A 6,159-nucleotide genomic window follows, 5' to 3' on the forward strand; every position below is an offset into this window, starting at 1 on the left:
GATGATTTTTGAACTGGGAATCTAGAGAGGTCCCAGCTGACTGAAGGCTGGTGAACATTTCAAGAAGGGCAAGAAGGGGAACCCTGGAAAATACAGATCTGTCTGTTACACTTTAGTGCTGGTAAAATAATGGAAAAGATTATTCTGGGAGGTATTGAAAAACACCTTGAGGTCAACACAGTCATTGGTCACAGCCAGCACAGCTTCATGAGGAGAAAGTTTTGCTTATCAAACCTGACTTCCTTCTGTAACAGAGTAACCCACCTCGCTGATCTAGGAAAGACTTTTTGGACTTCAGCAAAGCTTTTGATACTCTTTCTCTCAGGATCCTTCTGGACAAAATGTCCAGCACACAGCTGGATAAACACATCATGTGATGGGTGAGCAGCTGGCTCAGGGGTCAGGCACAAAGGGTGACAGTGAATGGGGTGACACCAGGCTGGGGAGCTGTCACTCGTGGGGTTCTGCAGGGCCCCGTCCTCAGCCCTCTTCAACAACTTTATTAACAACCTGGACACAGTGCTTAAAGAAATCCCAAGTAAGTTTATCGAGGACAGCAAGCTGGGAGGAGCTGTTGACTCTCTTGAGGTCAGGGAGGCCCTGAAGAGAGAAGTCAACAAGAGAGATGGAAAATCACCACAGTATGTAGTTTAACAAGGACAAGTGCCAGATTCTGCATGTGGGGTGGAGCAACCTAGTGTAAGGACAGCCTGGGGAACGAGAAGCTGGAGAGCAGTACCACAGAAAGGGACCTGGGGGCTCTGGTCAGTGGAAAGGTGAATGTGAGCCAGCAGTGCCCTGGCAGTCAGGAGGGCCAACCCTGTCTGGGGGCATCAGGCACAGCATCACCAGCCAGGCAAGGGAGGGGATTGTCCTGCTCTGCTCTGAGCTGGGGCAGCCTCACCTCCAGTGCTGGGGGCGGTTTTGGGCACCACAGCACAAAGAAGACATTAAAAGATTAGAGAGTGTCCAAAGGAGGGCCACGAGGGTGGTGGAGGGTCTGTAGGAGAACCCTTATTAGGAGCAGCTGAGGTAGGTTTGTTCAGCCTGGAGGAGACTAAGGGGAGACCTCAACATCCTCATGAGGGGAGGCAGAGGGGTGGGACTGACCTCTTCACTCTCATGACCAGTGGAGGACCCAAGGGAACAGCATGAAGCTGAGCCAGGAGGTTTAGGCTGGATATCAGAAAAATTCTGGTTCTTCACCCAGAGGATAGAGAACATTGAAATAGACTCCTCAGGGAAGTGGTCACAGCACCAAGCCTGACACAGCTCAAGAATTGTTTAGACAATGCTCTCAGGCACTCGATGTGATTCTTGGGGTGCCCTGGGCAGGGCCAGTAATGGGACTTGATGATGTGGATGATTTCTACTCAGCATAATCTACGGTTCTATGACAGCAGCTGAACATCAACCACCACTACAGGTGCTCCTTCTCACTGCAGAGACATTATCCCTACTGGGGTATGAGTGTGGGCTCTGCTCAGGAGAATAGGTGTAAGAATTGTTCTTTAAAGGTGTTTCATCTTTGGTGTGTCACAGCAGGAGTTTTAATCTTTATGTACAGGAAAGGCTATGGGTCTCTGACATGAATATGAGTTCTCATGGATACAAATAAAGTGCCTTCTGCATAAAAGGGCTTTCAGAACAAGAGAATGGTTTTTTCAAAGCTCCCTTCTGATAAGAAAGGTGCATGATCTCAAAAAGAAAGAGGCTACTAATAAGAGCCAGAAGGACATAATTCATTGGTTTGCTTTCTAACTGCTGTGAAGTGACAGCATCTACTTTCTGAATGTGAGTTTAAAAGGCTGGTGACTCTGATTCCCCACCTCCTTTAAAAGTGTGCCTTCAAAAATTTAATTAAAAGAGGAAATCCTTGTATCATGCTATACTGTTCAAGGCTTGACACTGTAAATTGTAAGGGAACTAGTAACTTATTCTTGATCTCTATTTGAATTTTCTTCCTCTATTATTAAAATAATTCTTAGTTAATATCTTTTAGTTAAAACTCTTGGTTTGGATGTCTTAAGCTGATTTGATTGTCATACAAGCTGCTTATCAATAGATGGTCTTTGCCTATGCTCTCTGTTGCTGGTATTTGCCTTAGAAAGTGATATTCATTTGCTTATGACTAAAGGTTTACTCTGCTATGTTTTAGCTAACAGGTTCTTAATAACAGTAATATGAGCTCTCTCCCCACCAAATCAGAAAAAAAAGCAAACCACAAAATGAGCTCATCTTGCAGGGTCCTAAAAATACTCCTTAATGCATATTAAACTGCATCATGCCTTGTTTAAAAATAAAAAGGTTGTGAATATCTCTCACTGGAGATATTCAAGAGCTGTCTGAATGCAACGCTGTGCCATGTGCTCTGGCATGGCCCTGCTTGAGCAGGGAGGTTGGGCCACATGACCCACTGCGCTCCCTTCCAACCTTGTTAATTCTGTGAAAAGGTCTCTGAATGAAATGAGAAGGAAAGCAGAACATTGTATGTTCTAATAGAAAACAAGAGGTTTTTAAACCTCAGAGTTTCAAGCTGTCTCAGCCTCTTCAACATAAAAAAATACCTTTATGGAAGGGTGTAGCTTCCTGCTAAAGTATTTCTTTTTAGGAGGTATGAAGCTTTAATGGTTCTTTGTTTAGGCTATGTATCTGAAGCCATAAATAACCTTAAAACTCCTCTTAAAAACAGTGAAGTTCACCCACAGAAGAGCAGGCCTTTCTCTTACCTGCCTTACAGAAATAGCTTTGACAAAATGGCTGTGACTGAGAAGGACAAAACCTGACAGCACAAGCAGACCATGGCAATACACTTACTGCAAGGTAGGAGGAATATGGGACATGATATTCATGTTATTTTTGTGCCCAGATCACAGTGGAGCTGTGTACAAATGTTCAAATGAAATCCTGCTTCCTTCTTTGGGAACACCTAAATGGATTCAGAAACTCCCTGGCAGAAGAGCAGTATTGAGCACACAGTAATTGGATTGATCCTCATAGCTTTAGATCTGTGCATTTTAGATCATTTGTAGATTCCAGGGTCCTTCAAATAAATCCATAAAAGGATTTATGGATTTATAACCAAGGATTTATAACAAAGGATTTATTTCTTTATAACCAAGAAACACAACCTCAGGTGTGTAAACTTGTAAGGAAGGCCTTAACACCTTCTCTGGAATATACCTACAAGTGGTAATCGGAAAAAAAGGAAAAAAAAAAAAAGAAACCCACTAGATATCTAAAAGGACTTGCCAGAACCCAACACAAACACTGCTCGGCAGTAGTATATTTCTAGAAGCTTAAAAAAATCTGCTTTTACATTCATCCTCCCTAAGGAGGCATCCTCACAATGGTGAAAGAGGATGTATTATGTGTCAATCCACTTGGAAATGCCCCATTGTGGACTAACCCACTTCAGCTTTATTGCCACATCAAAAGGTCAGTGTGTTAGCTCACATTAAAATCATAATTTCATTGTCTGCTGCAGGATTCAATTGCACATTAGCTTCTGGGGTTTTGGTTTGGTTTGGTTGGTTGTTTTGTGGGATTTTTTCACTGATGAAAATTTATGGGAAATGTTGCTGGCAGGATGAGGAATGCTCATGGGACCTGATGCATATTCCACTACTGAATCAAAACCACAACAATGTGGCAGGCGACCTGCAGCAGCTCACATCAAAAGGTCTAGAAAAATGAGCAGCATAATCATTACAGTCTTTCTGCTGAGACCTCTTCGTGGCCAACCTGACCCATTCAATTTTTAGCTACTATTCTCTTTTCAGTATTCTCCTTTCACAATTTGCCATGGAATTCATTCCTGATGTACTAAACCCACTTTGCTGTGTGGAGCCTGTTTGCCAACAAACCCTAATCAAGCATCTCTGAAGGGTAGAGGACTTTTAGGGAAAAATTATAATTTGTCTCTCTTCTCTTGCTAGCTGAAGTTTCAGTTGTTTCAAACAAATTAGCTATGGTAGTATTTCAACTTCAACAGTCAGCTAAAGGCAGGAGGTCAAGTTTGCCCAAGTTCAGGGGACCACCTTTCCTCTGTAGTCAGTGGAGTCGGAGATGAACTTCCAGACAGCACGATGCATCTTGCTGGCAGATTTCAGTGGAACTCAACTAAAAGAGATACCTGCATGCCAACTGCAGGCATCCTGAACTATGATGTGGGTTAGATTTCTTACAATGAGCTGATGCAATACATTCAGTTGACAAAAGACTGCTTAAATGACAGTGTTTTGGGCTTTTCTTGCATTCCTTTTGAGCCACAACTAGCAGATTTTCTTCATGACAAGGTCTAGAACAGATATTTTGCAGAGCTGAGGTGGCTGGCTGGCTGCAATGCCCATCTTGCGCGTGTCAGTGCTTTACTTCAAGTTTGCAGGTATTTTTGGTCCCACTTCATCAGGTACTGTAAGGACACACAACTGAGACATGGTCCTCGGTGCCCAAAACTTGGGACCTGTTAAACTGCTGTCAGTGACCCTACTGTGACACCTCTGCCTTGGTGGGCTGCACTGCTTTTTCTCTTGCCCCCTTTAAAATGGCAAAGCTACCAGAGGAGAAGCACCTGGTTATAGTGTTTAATTATTATAATACATACTTGGAGGCAAAACCTACTCTTACTCTTCAATAATGTTACACTTGGGAAAAGAAAAATAAGAACAAAAGAAGAAGAAGATGTGGATTTACTTGAAGGCAGACATGGCTTCTCTTTATGCTATTTTGCAGGACACGTGCTGAGCACTAAGAGAAAGTGCCAGTTGTTCCTTATTAGCAAAATGGCCGTGGGTGCCCTGCATTGGGTGTTTTAAAGAAAAGTGTCTGCTTACAGCATTGCTAGGTATGTGGTGTTGTGGGGTTTCATTGCATTTGGGATAGTGTGTTTTTTTGGGGGGGTTGTTTTGGAATGTGTATTAAGAAAACTCCAAGCAACCATTGAGCGATGTTAACAGGTGATGTGCTGGTGCTGAGAGTAAGCTTCAGCATCATCTGCTGGAGAAGGGGATTGCAGGGTGGGTGCTCCTGCAGTGGGCCCTGCTGCCCTTGGACACGGTGGGACCCTGAGGGGGGCCTGGCACGAAGGTGTGGAAAGCTGCTCTGCAGGGAATAGGGCTTGTCCACGCGATGTCATGGAGGTGGTGCTTGGGGCAGGCCTGTCCAGCTGGCACAGAATCACAGAAATAATTAGGTTGGAAAAGACCTCTGGGATCATCGAGTCCAGCCTCTGAACGAACACCACCATGTCAACTAGACTGTGGCACTAAGTGCCACATCCAGTCTTTCCTTAAACACCTCCAGGGGTGGTGACTCCACCACCTCCCTGGACAGTCCATTCCAATGTCTAATCACCTTTCCTGTGAAGAAATTCTCTGTAATGTCCAACCCCAACCTCCCCTAGTGCAGTCTAAGACTCTGTTCTCTTGACCTGTCCCTTGTTACCCGGGTGAAGAGGATGTTCCCTGCTTGGCTATAACCTCCTTTCAGGGGGCTGTAGGGAGCGATGAGACCATTCCTGAGCCTCCTCTCCACCCCGCCATACATCGTGCAGCGGGGTGTATGACAGCCTGCGGCTGCCGGCGGCCACCCCCGTGCACGGTGCGGGGTGTCGGGGCGGTACCGGCCCAGCAGGGCGGTGCGGCGGGGTCCCGGCGGGGCGGTGGGGATCCCGGCAGGCCGGTGCGGCGGCGCTGACAGCCGCGGCGGCGGCGGGCGGGGCGGGGCCGTGTTTACATCCCGGGCCGCGCACGCTGCCGCCGCTCCGCGCGCTCCCATTGGCGGCTCCGCCGGCGGCCCCGCCCCGGGGCGGGCGCGCTGAGCCCCGCTGGGCGCGCGGGGCCGCCGGCGGAGCTGTCGCTGTCTCGGCGGGCCCCGGGGCCCGATGGAGCGGACCGGAGCGGGGTGATGGTGCCGGGGGTGCCCCCCGCCAGCGGGGCAGGGCGGCGGAGAGGTGCCGGGGCAGCGGGCGGCGGCAGCGATGGCAGCGCTCCCCCCGGCGCTGCCTGCCGCTCTGCCGGCGGAGCCGGAGCAGCCGGGCCGTTCCGAGCCGTTCCGAGCCGTTCCGGGCCGTTCCGGGGGGCGCGGGGGTCGACGCGGCCCCACCGCACAGGGGCGGCGCTGGGGCGAGCGGGGCGCGGGCGGCGGACGGGCGGGGAA

The sequence above is a fragment of the Zonotrichia leucophrys genome, chromosome 2, assembly GCF_028769735.1.
Source record: "Zonotrichia leucophrys gambelii isolate GWCS_2022_RI chromosome 2, RI_Zleu_2.0, whole genome shotgun sequence".
NCBI classification, from domain to species: domain Eukaryota; kingdom Metazoa; phylum Chordata; class Aves; order Passeriformes; family Passerellidae; genus Zonotrichia; species Zonotrichia leucophrys.